Source organism: Orycteropus afer, unplaced genomic scaffold (assembly GCF_000298275.1).
Source record: "Orycteropus afer afer isolate SDZICR_OR568_19922 unplaced genomic scaffold, OryAfe1.0 scaffold00066, whole genome shotgun sequence".
NCBI classification, from domain to species: Eukaryota; Metazoa; Chordata; class Mammalia; order Tubulidentata; family Orycteropodidae; genus Orycteropus; species Orycteropus afer.
This window is the reverse complement of record NW_006921653.1, coordinates 6,821,580-6,840,398: the sequence shown is the minus strand read 5'-3', so window position 1 is coordinate 6,840,398 and position 18,819 is coordinate 6,821,580. Positions and strand designations below refer to the sequence as shown.

At 41.1% G+C, this 18,819-nt stretch overlaps 1 pseudogene; it reads right to left on the bottom strand.

Moving 5' to 3' along the window:
* Positions 1–17,848, bottom strand: part of LOC103196468 — an 81,954-nt pseudogene extending 64,106 nt beyond the window's left edge.
* Positions 17,849–18,819: the final 971 nt, after the last annotated feature.

Sequence of the window (18,819 nt, the reverse complement as noted above, 5' to 3'; positions counted from 1 at the left end):
TTCCAGTACCACAGATTGGAGGTGCCTCCGCCCCTCCCCTGAAGTGGGCTACTCTTACCAAAAAGTGCCCACAGCCTGCCTGGGAGTTGGGGAAGGGCTCCTTCCCCCACTCCTCCGGCGCGTCTGCCAGTTTCCAGCCTTTCCTGATGGACGAGTGTCCTCACACAAAGGACGTATTCTAGTCCTGCTGGTCTTCTGAAACTCTCCTACTATCACAGGCAACTTTATTCGTTCCGAATTTTCCTTCCCAGCCAATGCACCAAATGTTGAGCCCATGTTCGGAAAGGAATGTAGGCACGAGGAAGTCACCACAGACACGATAATGTAAAAACAAAAGGAAAGTTTATTTGCTAGCTCGAGCTAGGGTTCCTGCTCTCACCGATGCAGCGGCTTGGCAAAAGACCCCATGCTCTTTTACTATCACATTTTTATAGGAAAAATATAGGCTGGAGTAGCACCAGGGCAAAGGGGGTACAGATGATTGGTTGTTGCTAAGGGTTTAGGGCAGGGGTCTGAGATGTTGGGGGACGTGTTGGAATCCCCTGGCTCCAAAGTCTAGTTAGGGAATTATTATCTAGGGAGGATGCAGAGCCCTGATGCATGGGAGACTTGCAGGAGCCAGGTAAATCTCTGATACGTGCTGAATCTGGAGGAAATCTCTGATATGTGCTGAATCCAGAGGGTCTGATACGTGCTGGAATCTGGAGGGAGATAAAAGCCCTGAGGCATGGGACGTGTTAGAATCCCTGACACTAAAGGCTTCTGGTTAAAGATTTACCTGGAGGCCATTAGGACTCAGGCCTCACAACATGTGACCACCAAGTAGCCCACTGAAGTCCTAAGGCAGGTCTCTTCATTGTATACATTTCCTGAACTAGAACCTCAGTTCTGAGTTGAGGGCCCTGCTTTCCTGTCTCCTTCTATGGCTACAATTTGGTCTCAGATCCCCACTACTCAAGACTGGGATTCCAATAACTATGGATAAAATTCCTTTATTTAATAAATGTTTAATGGACTCTAAAACTTTCTGTTGAACATAGAGTTGATAAAGCAAAAGGAAAAAATGACAAAGTAAATGAGCTGAACAGATTAAGAAGACATAGCCAATTATTATAATGAAATATGCAAAGACCTGAAGTTAGAAAACCAAAAGGGAATAACTTGCTTGGAGTTTCTCAAGCTGAAAGAACTGAAGAAAAAATTCAAGCCTTGAGTTGCAATATTGATGGATTCCATGGGCAATTTATTAAACAATATAGGAAGCAGCAAAAGAAGATGGAAGCATGGGAGACCAGATGGCAGTATTTTCACAGGGAGATAGCTCAGAGGGCAGGAATACATAGGAGAGAAGGACACAGGGAAAGGGTAACTACAAGGAGGAAGTGGGAAGAGAGCTGTTATATTACAGGGATTGCAGTCAATGTCATGAAACAAAATGTGTATGAACTGTTGTATGGAAAATGAATTTATTCTGTAAAACTTTTACCTAAATGACAATTTAAAAAAAAGGAAGGAATACACAAATTTACTGTGATGGCAGTGGCTGGGTTAATGTATACCCTAGTAGCCATGGTGGTACACTGGTTAAGAGCTCAGGTGCTAACTGAAAGAAAAGTTGGCAGTTCTAATCCCCTTTGGTTTCTTGGTAGAAAAGGCCTGGTAATCTGCTCCCATAAAGACTTCAGCCTAGGAAAACCTATGGAGCAGTTATACTCTGAAATACAGGGTCACTACGAGTCAGAATTGACTCAATGGCAAAACAACAATTTGTACATCACATCAGAAGGCAACACATTGTTTTACATCTTGAACAACACACAAAATTGATGATAAACAGTATTATAGATGAAACTTGGAATAATATGTCATAATGAAACTGGGTAAAGTAAAAATATTTCCCCCACCCTGGTACCTGGATGAGAATAGGTAAGTAAACTAAATTACCCCCAACTATTTTCCCACCCTGGACAGATGAGTAATTGGTACCTTAAAGAACTGAATGGAAAACATTTCTTCCTGCAGGTGACAGGCTGCTAAAAGTATCTTAGAAACAACTTGTAAATTAATTCTGGCCCAGGGACATGGCAATAGGACAAAAGGAAAAAAAGTTAATCGGGACCCTTTCCCCTCTGCCCAAGCCCCTATCAGCTGATAACAGGAAACTAGTCTGACTCATCCACTATGTCACCCATTTCACGTTCACACCCCAAATTCCTCAACTTTTTGTGAATATGCACAACCCCCTCTCCTGAAACCTACAAAAATTGTGTTTGATGGCAACTCGGGGAGTTAGATTGGGGTACTAAACTACCCCTTACTCCTTGCATTGCGGGTTTGCAATAAATAATTTTCTCTCCTCTCAATCTCGGTGTGTAAACTATTTGCGCCTGACTGTGCACCAGGCAGGGACCTGCGTTTGGTCCGATAACAGTAAGGGCAAGAATAGTGATAATCTCAGGAAGGAACAATTTATAATTTATATTAACATCTGTCTCCCATCCCATGCTTATACTAAACAGAGTGGTTCTAACAATAGAAGTGTCCTTAGAGAATGAGCTGTGTGAAATTCTTTACCAGAGTTTTATCAACAAGTAATAGTTAACAATATCAGCTACTAACAGTAACTTTTTCAACACAAAAATATTACTTACTCATCTTCTGAAAAAAATCTTTCCATTGAGCATATTTCTACCAGTAGCAGCATAGTTCCAAGTACTTTCTCTAATGCCTATGTTGTAGTGTCTATCTTTTGCCCAACCTAGAGAGCTAATAAAAAGCAGAAAAAAAGAACAATGGGAAAAGGGCCTTGCCTTTCAAATCATGAGAATGATTCAAATGGAGAAGCTAACTGAGTACAGTTTACTTCCATTTATAATCCAGGCTTTCTTCCTTTATTTGAGTCTATTTACATAAGCAGCGTTACATCAGAGCTCATCAGCTATTTTCATTTACATATGTGACATTTCCATTCCAAATAAGTTGCTTTTAATTTATCAAATCAGGTAAAATGTTGGATAACCCATAGGCCAATACTAGATATTGGCCCAATGAAAGAAAGTTGTAAAAGAGCTGAATTGAAGATTTCAAAGGGTGGCTTGAGAAGACGAAATAATGTATTATAATGAAATGTGCGAAGACTTGGAATGAGAAAACCAAAAGGGAAGGCATTTCTCAAGCTGAAAGAACTGAAGAAAAAATTCAAGACTGAATTTGCAATACTGAAGGATCCTATGGGCAAAATATTGAACAGTTAATGTCCTTTTTATTTCAGCTGGTTCTGTTGTGATGTTTTGTCTCAAAGGGTTTGGTATGTTGTGTTTTCATTCTCATTGGTTTCTAAGATTTTTAAAAGTTATTTCACACTTTATTTCTTCTGTTACCCAGTGGTTCTTGAGCAGTGTTATTCAGTTTCCATGTATTCCCCCTGCCCAATCTTCTATTATTGATTTCTAACTTTGTAGTATTGTAATCCGAGAAGATGCTTTGTAGTATTTGATGTTTTTCAATTTATTAAGGCTTGTTTTGTGGCCTAACATATGGTGTATTCTGGAGAATGGCCCATGTGCACTAGAAAAGAATATGTATTGTGTTTTTGTTGGGTGGAGTGTTCTGTGTATGTCTATGAGTTCAAGCTGGTTGATTGTGTTGTTGAGATTTTCTGTATTTTTGTTGAGTTTTTTCCTTGTTCTGTCCTTCATCAAAAGTGGTGTGTTAAGTCTCCTACTATTGTAGAATCATCTATTTCTCCTTTCACTTCAGTTAACATTTATATATTTTGGAGCTCTTTCATTGAGTATGTAACTATCTATTATGGCTAAATCTTCTTGCTCAATCAACCCCTTTATCATCATATAATGTCCTCCCCTGTCCCTTATGTTGGTTTTTGCCTTGAAGTCTGTTTTATCAGAAATTAATATTGCCACTCCTCCTCTTCTGTGGTTGCCCATTAGCTTGATATATTTGCTTTCCACTCCTTGATTTTTATTTTTGTCTTTGTGTCTAAGTGAGTCTTTGCAGGCAGCAGACTGATTTGTCTTTTCTTATCCAATCTGCCACTCTGTTTCTCTTGACTGGTTTATTTAATCCATTCACACTCAGTGTAATTAATATCCTGCTGCCTTTGAATCAGGTCTGACTCATAGTGGCTCTTTCTTGGGTTTCTGAGGTGATATCATTGCAAAAGTAGATTGCACAACCTTCCTTCCGGGGAGTAGCTGGTGGGTTTGAACCACCAGCTTTCTGGTTAGCAGTCAGATGCCTTAGGGACTATGCCACCAGAGCTCCCATAATTAATGATAGGTATGGATTTACTGCTGTCATTCTTTTCTGTTCTTCTTCTTATTATTATTATTGTGATGATAGTTTATTTGTTCCAAATATTTTTCTGTGCTGAGTTCATTTTGTTCTTGTATTTTCTTTCTCTTTTCTTCATTATTGTTGATTTTGTGTTTACTAAGTCCTTGTGATTTTTCTCCTTTTTATTTTGGTTCAAAGGCTTATTAGTTTTCTTTGTGGTTACACTGTAGTAAATTCTTATCTCTCTAAGTTTGGAAAAGTTTGTTCTATATTGACATTGTCCTGACTTCCTTTTGTTGGACTCAGGTCTCGAAAGGAGTGTCGGCACAAGGAAGCCACCACTGACACAATAATGGAAAAGCAAAAGGAAAGTTTATTGGCTAGCTCGAGCTAGGGTCTCTGCTTATACCGATGCAGTGGTTTGGGCAAAAGACCCCTTGCTCTCCTACTATTACATTTTTATAGGAAAAATACAGGGTGGAGTAACACCAAGGCAAAGGGGTACAAATGATTGGTTGTTACTAGGGGGTAGAAAAGGAGGGGAGGGGGTTTGAGGTAAAGCCCTGAGGCGTGGGGGACGTGCTGGAATCCCCGGCACTAAAGACTCCTGGTTAAAGAATAATTACCTGGAGGGGATTAGTACAAAATGAGTGGTCTCACACTTTCTGTTTAGAAGTTTTGTAAATATACCATTTATTATTTGCTTTGTAGTTGGTGTCTTTGACTCTTCTGATTCTCTATTTTCTGTTTTGTAAGCTTATTTTATATTTGAGAATTCCTGGGTTGGTTTCTGGATTTTATTGTTGTGTCCTAATCTTAAATTGTTGTCTTCCATTGTTGGTTTTCTGTTGGAAGGACTCCCTTTAGCATTTTTTGTAGAGTTGGTCTGGTTTTTATACATTCCCTTAATTTTTATTTGTCTTGGAATGTCCTAATGTCACCATCATATTTGAGGGACATTTTTGACAGATATACAATTCTTACTTGGCAATTCTTTTCCTTCAAGGTTTTATATATGTCACACCATTGACTTCTTGCCTGCATGGTCTCTGATGAGAAATCAGAGCTTAATCTTATTGGTTCCTGAACAGCTCTCAAGATTCTTTCTTTGTTTTTGGTTTTGGAAAGTTTGATCATGAAATGTCTATGTGATGTTCTATTAGGGTCTGTCTTGTATGGAGTTTGCTGAGCTTCTTAGATGGATATCTTTTTGTCTTTCATGATACTGGGGAAGTTTTCTGCTAGCAAATTTTTGACAATTTTCTCTGTGGGTTTTTTTTTTCCCTCTCTTTTTATTCTGGAATGCCAGTCAGATGTATGTTATTTCTTTTGATATCATTCTATATAACTCTTAGGTTTTCTTCATTCCTATTTTTCTGATCTTTCCTCATCCAAGTTGGTGTCAAGGGCATATTATCATATTTTTAAAAAATTACAAGGAAATGCATTTATATATTACTTGATTTAAAAATCAACAAAATTCTTGCATTAAAAATGACAGTACAATAATTCTTCCTCTTACATAACAGTTGCTAAATTTTACACAGGTCAATGCTGCCAGACTGTCATATCACCAGTCTAGTCATATCTCTGAATCCTTTGGTAAGTTTTAAGAGGAGGATGTATAAACATCCCACTACTTTGGCAGATTTTAATGTCATCAGCAGATATTGAATGAGATTCAGGAAAGCTAGGCCTGGAGGGAACCACCTTCAAGAGAACTGGAAGTCCATGATCAGGGCACTGGCTCTAAGAGAAGTGTTTCTCTGTGTCATCTTTAGGGGAAGTATTTTGTCTCTTCCAGCTTCTGGTCCTTGGTTCCTTGATAATGTTCATGTGACATCTATCTTCCACTTTGTCCTTACTTTTGTGCCTAACCGGCTCTTTTCATATCTCAAAAATTATTGACTTAAAACACACCCTACACTGATATGACCTCATTAACATGACAAAGCAAATCCTATTCCAAGTGGGACTACATTCATAGGTTTAGGAGTTAGGATTTACAGCACATGGTTTGCAAGACACAATTCAATTAATAACAGAAGAGTTAGACTTAGCTCTGTATATGGAAGAACCTTAAAAGTTTCTCTGTCCCAGTGACCTGGACCAGGTGTTATAGAAAAGATCTGTAGTTCAGGCAATGGAAGGATTCCTTAGCTGGGCTTTCAAATGCTTCCTCATCCTGAAATTCTACAATTTCCTTTCCTATCCTCACAGGAACATTAATTTTCCTCTGGACTGTGGGTAATAGAGGACCTTTTCAGCTGGAAATTTTTTCCTCAGTAGGTACTCCAACTCATGCAATGAAGGCTATTGTTCTCAAATTAAACAATTCTACCTCAGTTATGGCTATACCATTTATTAGCTGTGTGTTTTGGGAAAAATTGTACGTTGTATTTTGACTTAAATAACATGTTCCTTCTATTTTTGTTTATCTATTGCTCTCCCCTTCACCCACAGGTCTTTCCCCACTATGTTGATGTTTTTTTACATGTTGCTGTTAAAAAAGAAAGAAATTAGCATAGCACATTTACAAAATTATTTTGGGGTGGGGAGGGAGCAGTTGGCAAACAGATGTAGAAGGAATATGCTATTTGAGTAAACATATAGGTAATCATTCTGAACCCTAATCTCCTTATCTGATGTTGTTGCTGTTAGGTGCTGTCAAGTCATCTCCTACTCACAGCAACCCTATGCACAGCAGAAGGAAACAGCACCCAGTCCTGAGCCAGCTCCATGATTCTTGCTATACTTGAGCTCAGTGACACTGCCACTGTGTCAATCCATCTCATTGAGAGCCTTGCCCCTTTTCCACGCCCTCCACCTTACCAAGCATGACATCCTTCTCCAGGGAGTAGTCCCTTCTGACAACATGACCAAAGTAGGTGAGATGAAGTTTGGCCATTCTTGCCTCCAAGGAGCATTCTGGCTGTTCCTCCAAGACAGACCTGTTAGTTCTTTTAGCAGTCCACAATACTTTCAGCATTCTTCACCAACATCACAGCTGAAAAGCATCAATTCTTCTTTGGTCTCCCTTATTGATTGTCCAGCTCTCACATGCATATGAGGCAATTTAAAATATCATGGCTTGTGTCAGGTGCACCTCAGTCCTCAAACACACATCTTTGCTCTTCAGCACTTGAAAGAGGTCCTTTGCAGCCAATTTTCCCAGTGCTATTCGTCTTCTGATGTCCTGACTCCTGCTTCTGTTGGCGTCTATTGTAGAACCAAGTAATGTGAAGTCTTTGACAATTTCAATCTTTTCTCCATTTATCGTAATGTTGCTTATAAGACCAGTTGTGAGGATTTTTGTTTTCTTTATATTGAGATGTAATCCATACTGCAGACTGTATTCTTCTATTTTCATCAGTACTTCAAGTCATTCTCACTTTCAGCAAGCAAAATTGTGTCATCACTATATCACAAGTTGTTAGTGATTCTTCCTCCAATCCTAGTGCCATGTTCTTCTTCATATAGTCCAGCTTCTCAGATTATTTTCTCAGCATACAAATTGAATAAATATGGTGAAAGGATACAACCTCGACACACTTCCTTCTTGATTTTAAACCATGCATTGTTCCCTTTTTCTGTTCAAACGGCAGACTCCTGGTCTATGTACAGTATGAGTACAATTGAGTCTTCTGGAATTCTCATTCTTAATGTTATCCACAATTTGTTATGATCCACACAATCAAATGCTTTTGCATAATCAATAAAACACAAGTAAACAACTTTCTTATATTCTATGCTTTCAGCCAAGATCCATCTGACATCAGCAATGATATCCCTTGTTCCATATCCTCTTCTGAATCAAGCTTGTGTTTCTGGAAGTTCTCTGCCAATATACTGCTGCAACCATTTTTGAGGGAGCCCTGGTAGTATAGTGCCTAAGGCACTTGACTGCTAACCAGAAGGCTGGTGGTTCAAACCCACCAGCCACTCCTCGGAAGGAAGATGGGGCAATCTACTTCCATAGTGATACTGCCTCAGAAACCCAAGGAGGGGTCGCTATGAGTCGGATCTGACTCGATGGTACATAGCAACAACAACAACAGCAACAACAACAACAACCATTTTTGAATTATCTTCAGTAAGATTTTACTTGTCTGCAATATTAATGATATTGTTGATAGTTTCCACATTGTGTGAGATCAACTTTCTTTGGAATGGGTACAAATATGGATCTCTTCCAGTCAGTTGGCTGGGTAGCTGTCTTCCAAATCTTTTGGCATAACCAAGTGAGTGCCTCCAGTACAGCATTGTTTGTTGAAACATCTGAATGGGTATTCCACCAATTTTTGGAGCCTTGTTCTTCACCAATTCTCTCAGTGCAGCTTCAACTTCTTCCTTCAGTACCATTGGTTCTTGAACATATGCCACCTCCTGAAATGGATGAAGATTGACTAGTTCTTTTTGGTACAGTGACTCTGTGTATTCCTTCCATCTTCTTTTGATACTTTCTGCATCATTCAATATTTTGCCCATAGAATCTTTCAGTTTTGCAACTCAAGGCTTAAATTTTTTCCTCAGTTCTTTTAGTTTGAGAAACGCTGAGCATTTTCTTCCCTTTTGGTTTTCTAACTCCAAGTCTTTGCACATTTCATAATAGTAATTGGCTTTGTCTGCTCGAGCTGCTCTTTGAAATCTTCCGTTCAGCTCTTTTGTCATTTCTTCTATTTACTTTAGATGCTCTTTACTCAAGGGCAAGTTTCAGAGTCTCTTCTGATATCCATTTTTTTTTTCTTTCTTGTATTTTTAATGACCTCTTGCTTTCTTCATGGATGATGTTCTTGATGTCATCCAACAATTCATCTGGTTTATGGTCATTGGTGTTCAATGCATCAAATCTATTCTTTAGATGGTCTCTAAATTCAGGAGGGATATATTCAAGGGCATGTTTTGGCTCTTGTGGACTTGTTTTAATTGTTTTAAACTTCAAGTTGAACTTGAATATGAGAAGTTGCTCCTGGTCTTGTTTTGGCTGAAGATATTGAACTTCTCCATCGCCTCTTGCCAGAGATGTAGTCAATCTGATTCTTGTGTACTCCATCTGGCAAAGTCCATGTGTATAACTTCCATTTGTGTTTTTGAAAAAAGGTATTTGCAATGAATAAGTTGTTAGTCCTTCAAAATTCTATCATGTGATCTCCAGCATTATTTCTGTCACCAAGGCTAAATTTTCCAACTACCAGTGATTCTTTTTTGTTCCCAACTTTTGTATTCCAATCACCAGTGATAAGCAACACATCTTGATTGCATGTTCAGTCAATTTCAGACTGTAGAAGTTGGTAAACATCTTCAATTTCCTCATCTTTGGCTTTGGGGGTTGGTGCATAAATTTAAATAATAGTAGTATTAACAGGTCTTCCTTGTAGGCATATGGATATTATCCTATCACTGACAGCATTTTACTTCAGGACAGATCTTGAAATATCCTTTGTGATAATGAATGCCACACCTTTCCTCTTCAATTTGTCATTCCCAGCATAGTAGGTCATATGGTTGTCTGATTCAAAATGCTCAAAACCCATCATTTCAGTTCACTAATGCCTAGGATATCAATCTTCATGTGTTCCATCTCATATTTGACAACTTCCAATTTTCCTAGATTCATACTTCGTACATTCCATGTTCCAATTATTAATGGATGTTTGTAGCTGTTTCTCTTCAATTTGAGTCATGTCATTTCAGCACTTGGAGGTCCTGAAAGACTTTCTTTATCCATATCATTAAGGTTGGTTCTACTCTGAGGAGGCAGCTCTTTCCCAGTCCTATTCGGAGTGCCTTTCAACCCAAGGGGCTCATCTTCCTGCACTGTATTGGACAATGTTTTCAAGCTGTTCATAAAGTTGCCCAGTAATGTATCAGACAGTGTTTGTCTGCTATTCATAAGGTTTTCCCTGGCCAATTTTTGAGAAGTGGATGGCCTCCTCCTTCTTTCTAGTTTGCCTTAGTCTCTAACCTACATTGAAGCCTGTGTACTACGTGTAACTCTGCTGGCATCTGAAATACCAGTAGCACAGCCTCAGGCCTCACAGAGACATATAAGCCCCACATGATGACACACTGGCAGACAAGTTTGTCTCCCTTAGCTGTTGGAAACCTCCTTATCTGTTATATGACAGTAATAATAATTTTTAGGGCTTCTGTAAGAGCCTAGACCCAAGTTTGACACAGAGTAGGCCATTAAGAGAATGTTAGCTCCTTCTCCCATAAGACAAAAATGGTATTGGTAAACATTTGCTATTTTCCTAAGGCATTTGACTGCTAACCAGAGGGCTGGCAGTTCAAACCCACCAGCCACTCCTCAGAAGGAATATTGGGCGATCTACTTCCATGGTGATACCATCTTGGAAACCCAAGGAGGGGTTGTTATGAGTTGGATTTGATTTGATGGCAGTGAGTTTTTGGGTTTTTTTCTCTACAGATGACTAGGGCAATAGAACCTGTTATTATTATTATTGTTGTTGTTTGTTTAGGGGAAAGTATTTTTTTTTAGGTTATGTTATATTTCATAACTTGTCAAGATGAAAATAATCTTTGCAGTCCTGTCCTTTCCTTCTTGCATAGCCTACAATAGATAGCCTTTTGATAAAATAATATTTGAAGTTGGATACCATCATTTGACTATTTTCTTGGATGGTAGCCAAAGAACAGAAGGTGACTTACTTAGCTAAGCTTTGTTGAACTTGGCCAAAATTTGTGAGCCCAAACATCTTGTAGGAAAATTGGAATCCTCTCCTATTTTTTCTGTTCCAAATTGAAAAATAGTTTAAGAAAAAAATAGAGCACATAAATATGAGTATAAGGCCCTACTGATAATAGCATCTATGTTTATGAAAACTTTACAATGTATAAAATACCTTATAAAAGAAAAATACCTCATGTAATCCTCACAGAACTTCTCCCCACCATTCCATATCCTTATTTTATAGATGAGGCATCTAAATATTAGAAGATCAGTAGCTTGCTATAGGATAACATCCCTATCAAGTTTTATTGCTGGGAGTCAAACATAAAGCACTAAATTCCAAGTCAAATGTTCATGCTCGCTTATTAATTGACTTTAATAGATTAAGCGTGTTTATGGTAGGAGAGTCTAAAATCAGAGGTGCTTGGTGTGTGTAAATAGAGCTGTTTGAAAGTGGAGACTTAACTCCGTCTTAAAGTCTTGACATAAGTCAAGAATCCATGTTGAATTTTAAAGCTTCCTATTCTAACCACAGTTCCTTTGACCTTGATGCTGACCTAACGATATACCCTAAAGGAAATATATATATTTTCTCTCTGTGATCTGGCAGGTGCAGAATATCACAATCTATTCCCAGAGGGTCTTTCCTGTATGGGCAAACTAATGCAAGATGTGATGGCTGATGCCCTAAAGTTCTCAATGCCCTGAATTATCAATAAATCTTTACATCTAGGAATAGACATGATTGAGAAAGGAATTTAAAGCAGATTACTGGAAAAACCTGTCCTTCCTCTGTCCTGTGAGTATCCCATAATAAACCAAAGAGCACATTCACTTGTAATTATGTACTCTTAACCACCATGATTGTCTTTCAGCCAATCATGATTTTGTGACTTTAGTTTTTGTTTCAGCTGTTCAAGAATGCTCTTTATTGTCCGGTGGAGCAGCTACCTTCACCCTGTGAGAATGGATGTCTTCTTGGTCCAAATTTTCTCTGGACTTTCAATAAATCTCTTAATTTTACAGAGTGTGTATTTTCACATTAGGACAATACCTCTATCTTATCAACACATACTAAGTTTTGCTCATAATTTATGTCTCTAATTGTATCACCCACTGAGGCAGATAATAGGATATAAATTATGATATAATTTTTATAAATTATTATAAAAATGAATAGTTTAAAGAATATGGGAAAGATATTGAAAACTTTTATATCTTTATATTACTTCTAGTCTTTATATTTCTAGTCTTTATATTACTTCTATCAACACCTACAACAATAAAGAAATTTATGTATCACACACAGCATTGCCTTGCATCAAAGGACTTACTTAACAACAAATGGAGTGTGGCAATGAGCCTGTGCTCATGAAATTCATTGATCTTATCATGTTACCCATTATACTGAAGAAGCTAGCTTGACAGAATGATGGAATAGTCTTCTAAAGGCACAATTATGGTGCCAGTTAGGTGGCAACACCTTGGATGATTGAAGTTATGTTCTCCAGGAGGCTGTATATGTTCTAAAGCAATAGCCAAAAATGATGCTCTTTCTCCTGCAGCTAGGATTCACAGGTCCAGAATCAAGGGGTAGAGCAGGGAGTGGCACAACTCATTGTTATCCTTAGTAATCCACTCACAAAATCTTTGCTTTCTGTTTCTATGACCCTAGATATGTGGATCTAGAGGTCTCAGTTGCAAAGGGAGAAATGCTACTATCTAAAGACACAACATTGGTTCCACTAAACTGGAAGTTATGAATGTGTTGTGCCCAGTTCTTGAACCCCACAAAACCACCAAGGAGCCGATTCCACTGCAAAAGCATAGGGGTTGTTTATTCAAGCTCAACTCAGACCCCCAACCGTCACCAAAGCAGCGGTTCAAGATTGAGAGCCCCAAACAAAGGGAAGGGGGTCTTTTATCGGGGATGCAGCAGGAACGAGGGAGTTTCAATCAGAAAACTACAGGATTGGTTGTCACTTTTTGAATTGCGCATTGTCCCTACTTGATTGGCCCTGTCCCGTGGGCTGAGGCTGCAACTGCCATTTTTAACTATTTTAGGTATACGAATTTCAAGTATTTTCCTGATATTTACTGATTGGTTGTTGCTAGGGGGTATCTATGGGGTCAGGGAAATCAGGACTTCAGGTTCTTCTCTCTTATTCACTGATTGGTTGTTGTTCGGGGAAATAAAGGAGGGGAGGGGGTTTAGGACTCTGTGAGGTAAAGCCCTGAGGTGTGGGGAATGTGCTGGAGTTCCCGGCACTAATGGCTCCTAGTTAAAGAATAATTATCTGGAGGGCATTAGTACAAACGTGTGGTCTCACATTCCTCCCTTTCTCTTGGCACTAAACTCAATCATGAGTTCGTTGTCTGTTACCATATACTGGGTTATAGTGCACTGTATCAATACCTGACTCGTCCTGATGGATTAGTCGGTACTGTTGTCTGAGGACCATGAGTTGTACAGAGTTTACTCTCTCTCTTATGAAGTTGACAAACTTATTTAGAATACAAGGACCAACCATGAGTAAAATTAGTCCTATAATGATCGGTCCTGTGAGAGCAGATAACAGAGATGTTAGCCAAGGAGAAGAATTAAACCAGCTCTCATACCATCCCTGGTTTGGGGCACTCTCTCTTTCAGGGGCATGTGTTTCTTTCAGCAGGAAGTCTTCCTCAAGCAGCAGTCAGAGAGAGTTCTGCCTCTAGGAGGCCTCTTTCTGAGCCCAGAAGGGTGGTTAAACTAGTTAATCACAGCATCAGAACTCTAAGTACCTGAGAGAGAGTTGGCACCTCTCAGAACATTGTTTTTCTCTACTCTCAACAGAAATTCTCTAGGTGGACAACTTCAGTAATCAGGAGTTCTTCATTTGCTCACAGAAAATCTCACTTTGGAGTTTACAAAGATTTATGGGTGGAAAAGTCACACTAAGTAATTTACTACACTGCAGGCCACCCCCTGGCTTTTCTAGCTATTATTTCTCTTATACTTCAAAAATTCACATCCCTTTCACCATCAGTTTAAGAATAACCACACCCATGGAAGTGTGTAAGCCAGCCACTTCATGCCTTTATCTCCACCCATTTTAAATAGCCAATTTCTAATTTGCCCATCCCTATCAAACCAGTACTCTGAGGAAGCATGGTCCTTTCTCTCTGGAGAATCTTCTGTTCTGCTTGGAAACTTCAGGCATGTGGATCCATCAACAAGCAAAGTCCAGCCCAGCACAAGCCATCAAATTGCAGCAACTTAACACCATCTGTGTTAATCATCTTCCTCTCCATTTGATGGGGTTCTGGTCAGCTCAGCCCTAGCCATCCCAGCTAGGTCATGGGTACCAGCTGCCAAGTTTGGGAGTTACACTCTTCCCTTCACTTCAGACCAGCTAGCACCTTCTCTCACATCTTCAGTCCTCCGGGACTATTTCAATGCCTGTAGGCTCACAATTCATTGCACTTCAGACCAGCCACCCTTACTCTCATCCCCAGCCTCTGGGCCTAGGTCAAAGAGTACCAAACTCAGCCTGTTTCTTCTTTGCTGCACTTCCCCCATTTCCACTCAGGTGGATCCAGGTGGTCACAAGCAAGTAACATACAAGTCTACTATTCACTGGTTTCCTTTAACTTTCAGTCCTGGAAGGGGTTTCTCTCATGGACCATGACTTTCCTGCCTTGATGGACCCAAAGCCTATCTGCTTGCTCAAAATGCAAAAAGCCAAACAGTCATTTTTTCCTCTTCAGGTCCTCTCTTCAAATGCAAATCTTCCCTTCCCTCAGTAGTACTGGGTGGGGCTCAGGTTTTCTACATAAGCTCCTATATGGGCTTGTGAGACCACTCGTTTTGTACTAAGGCCCTCCAGGTAATTATTCTTTAACCAGGAGTCTTTAGTGCCGGGAATTCCAACATGTCCCCCACGCCTCAGGCTTTACCTGCCTCCAGGTAATTATTCTTTAACCAGGAGTTTTTAGTGCCAGGGATTCCAGCACATCCCCCTCGCCTCAGGGCTTTACCTGACTCCAGCATGTCCCCCACGCCTCAGAGCTTTACCTCAAACCCCCTCCTCTCCTTTTCTACCCCCTAGCAACAACCAATCATTTGTACCCCTTTGCCTTGGTGTTACTCTACCCTGTATTTTTCCTATAAAAATGTAATAGTAGGAGAGCACGGGGTCTTTTGCCCAAACAACTGCATCTGTGTAAGCAGAGACCCTTGTTCGAGCTAGCCAATAAACTTTCCTTTTGCTTTTGCATTATCATGTCAGTGGTGGCTTCCTCGTGCCGACACTTCTTTCAAGACCTGAGTCCAACATTTGGTGCGTTGGCTGGGAAAGGAAAGTTCAGAATGGGTGAAGTTGCCTGCGATAGAAGAATGTTCAGGAGCTGGCAGGACCAGAATACGTCCTTTGCGTAAGGATACTGGTCCATCAGGAAAGGTTGGAAAACCGGCGGACGCGCCAGATTGGGACACTGGTGGACGCGCCGGAGGAGTTGAGGAAGGAGACCTTCCCCAACTAACAGGCAGGCTGTGGGCACTTTTTGGTAAGAGTAGCCCCCTTCAGGGGAGGGGCAGAGGCACCTCCAATCTGTGGTACTGGAACGAGATCTCTTCTGGGTGTCGGATATTTGTGTTGTCTGCTTTGGCGTCTCTTGTGTGGCCACTTGTCTTTTATTTGTTCTGTGTTTTCTCAAAAGAGGTTGAAATGGGACAGGGACAGACTATCCCTCTGTCCCTGATGGTTGAACATTTTTCAGAGTTTAAAACCAGAGGGTCTAATTTGTCTGTGATAGTTAAGAAAAATAAACTAATAACTTTTTGCTTTTCAGAATGGCCCTCTTTTAAGGTAGGATGGCCTCCGGAAGGCTCATTGGATGGAAAGGTGATCACAGCCGTATTTGACTGAGTCCAAGTGCCAGCCCCTGTGGGCACCCGGACCAATTTCTTTACATTTTAGTGTGTCAAGATATAGTGACTAACCCTCCCCCATGGCTAAAACATTTTCTTCCGAATCTCTCTGTTAAGGTATCAACATCCTCACTCCAGACTAGTGAAAGGAGAAACCGAGATGACCTAAGTCCCGAGCAGCCATTCCACCAGTTTTGTCTGATTCCCAAGCTCATCCTGATCTGATAGATCTAGAAAGTGGCATATCTCCACCTCCCTATGCCCCTACACCACTTTCCCAACCTCTCCAGGCTCTACAAGTATCGGGAGGAAGTGGAGCGAGTGTTCCAAGTGCGCTGCCTGCAATTACGGGCCCAGCCTCCAGTCTCTGCCCACACCAGAGGGGCCCCCCGGAGCCTGAAGCTCCCTCGTCCACTGTCCAGGCACTGCCCCTCAGAGCAATAGGCCCGCCTCGTGAGGATGGAAGCAGAACCTGGCAGTACTGGTTGTTTTCAACGTCGGACCTGTATAACTGGAAGGTGCAGAATGCCCCCTTTTCTGAAAATCCCCAAAGCTTAATTAATTTGTTAGATTCTATATTGTTTACTCATAACCCCACTTGGGATGATTGTCAGCAGCTATTACAGGTTTTGTTCACCACTGAAGAAAAAGAGAGAATCTTGACCGAGGCCAGGAAAAATGTGCCCGGGGACAATGGACAGCCAACAATGCTTCAGAATTTTATTGATGCTGGGTTCCCATTATCTTGTCCCGATTGGGATTTTGAGCAACAGAAGGTAGGGAGCGTCTCCAAAAGTACTGCCATATTCTAATGGCTGATCTCCGAGCAGCGGCAAGGAAGCCAACTAATTTGGCCAAGGTAAACTCAGTCAGGGCAGGGGCCAACAGAGATTCCTGCAGCATATCTAGAGAGGTTGATGGAAGCGTTTAGACTGTATACCTCTATGGATCCGCAAGCTGATGAGAGTAGAGCAGCAGTAGTCCTATCCTTTGTAAACCAAGCAGCCCCTGATATCAGAAGAAAGCTTCAGAAGATAGATAGATTAGGTGAGCAGACCCTACAGGACTTAATGAAAGTAGCAGAAAAGGTGTATAATACTAGATAAACCCCAGAAGAAAGGGAGGAAAGAATACAGAGGGAGGAACGAGAATTCCAAGCTAAAGAGAATAAACAAAATCAGAAGGAGTTAGCAAAGATTTTCTTTGCTGGACCTTGGGGAGACATAGGGAGAGGGAGAGGAAGGAGACCAGACCATCATGACAGGCTCTGCCGAGACCCACCCCTGGCCCCGAACCAATGCGCATTTTGCAAAGGGACTGGACACTGGAAGAATGAATGCCCAAAGAAAGAGAACAAAAAATATGAAGCCTGCTCCTGTTAGAATGCTGGTGACAGGCGAGGACAGCAACTAGGGAAGATGGGACTCAGAACCCCTCCCTGAGTCTTGGGTAACCTTGAAGGTGGAGGGGAAGCCAGTAGAGTTCCTGGTAGATACAGGGGCTCAGTACTCCATCCTCAATAAGAAAGAGGGAAAGATTTCTTCAAAAACTAGCCTGGTTCAGGGGGCAACAGGGGTAAAGCAGTATCATTGGAAAATGCAGCGACAAGTGAACCTGGGAACTAAACAGGTGTCCCATTCATTCTTAATTGTACCTGACTGTCCTGCACCACTGCTAGGAAGAGACTTATTGTCCAAAGCTCAAGCACATATATTCTTCCATAAAAAAGGTGTCCAGGTTACTGATGGGGAAGGCTTTCTTCTGCAGGTTCTAACAGTTGCCTTGCACGATGAATACCGATTGTATAAAGGTGTAGGAGACCAATGTACAGGCTTAACGGATATAGCTCCGTGGCTGGAGGAGTTTCCCCAAGCCTGGGCAGAGACTGGAGGAATTGGACTGGCAAAACACTGACCGCCCATCATTGTGGACTTAAAACCCTCTACCATACTGGTAAGAGTCTGACAATATCCGATGCCCAGGGAAGCCCGGGAAGGTATACAACCCCATATTCAGTGGCTGTTATGGGAAGGGGTACTAAAGAGGTGCCGGTCTGCATGGAATACACCTCTCCTACCAGTAAAGAAACCAGAGGGAGAATACCGACCGGTGCAGGATCTGAGAGAGGTAAATCACCAGGTTGAAGACATATATCCCACAGTCCCTAACCCTTACACGCTGCTCAGCAATCTTCCTCCAGATCATGTGTGGTATACTACCTTGGACGTGAAGGATGCTTTCTTTAGCCTGCCCCTAGCCCCACAGAGTCGAGACATTTTTGCCTTCGAATGGTTTGATGAAGCAGATAAAGTCCTCAGCCAGCTGACCTGGACAAGATTAGTTCAAGGGTTCAAGAACTCGCCCACTTTGTTCAACGAGGCCTCGAGTGACGACTTACGTGAGTACCGGGGTCAAAACCCGCAAGTAACTTTACTACAATATGTGGATGACTTGTTAATAGCAGCCCCCGACCAGGCAGGGTGCCTTGAAACAACCAGGAAACTGCTCACCACTCTAGGAGAGCTGGGATATCGAGTTAGTGCCAAGAAAGCTCAGATAGCTAAGCCAGAAGTCACATACTAGGGGTATAAGTTGAGAGCTGGGCAGAGGTGGCTCACTGAAGCCATGAAACAGACTATCTTACAGATTCCCCAACCCACAAGCCCGAGGCAGATAAGAGAATTTTTAGGAACAGTAGGTTATTGCCATCTGTGGATTCTAGACTTTGCCACAAAAGCGAAGTCACTCTATGAGCTCAGTAGAGAAGGGTCGGAGTGTAACTGGACTCCAGAGAGGGACTCAGCTTTTAAAGAACTTAAGGAAGCACTCCTTAAAGCCCCAGCATTTACATTACCTGACCCCACTAAACCATTTCATCTATTTGTCGATGAGAAAAAAGGAATAGCCAAGGGGGTCCTAA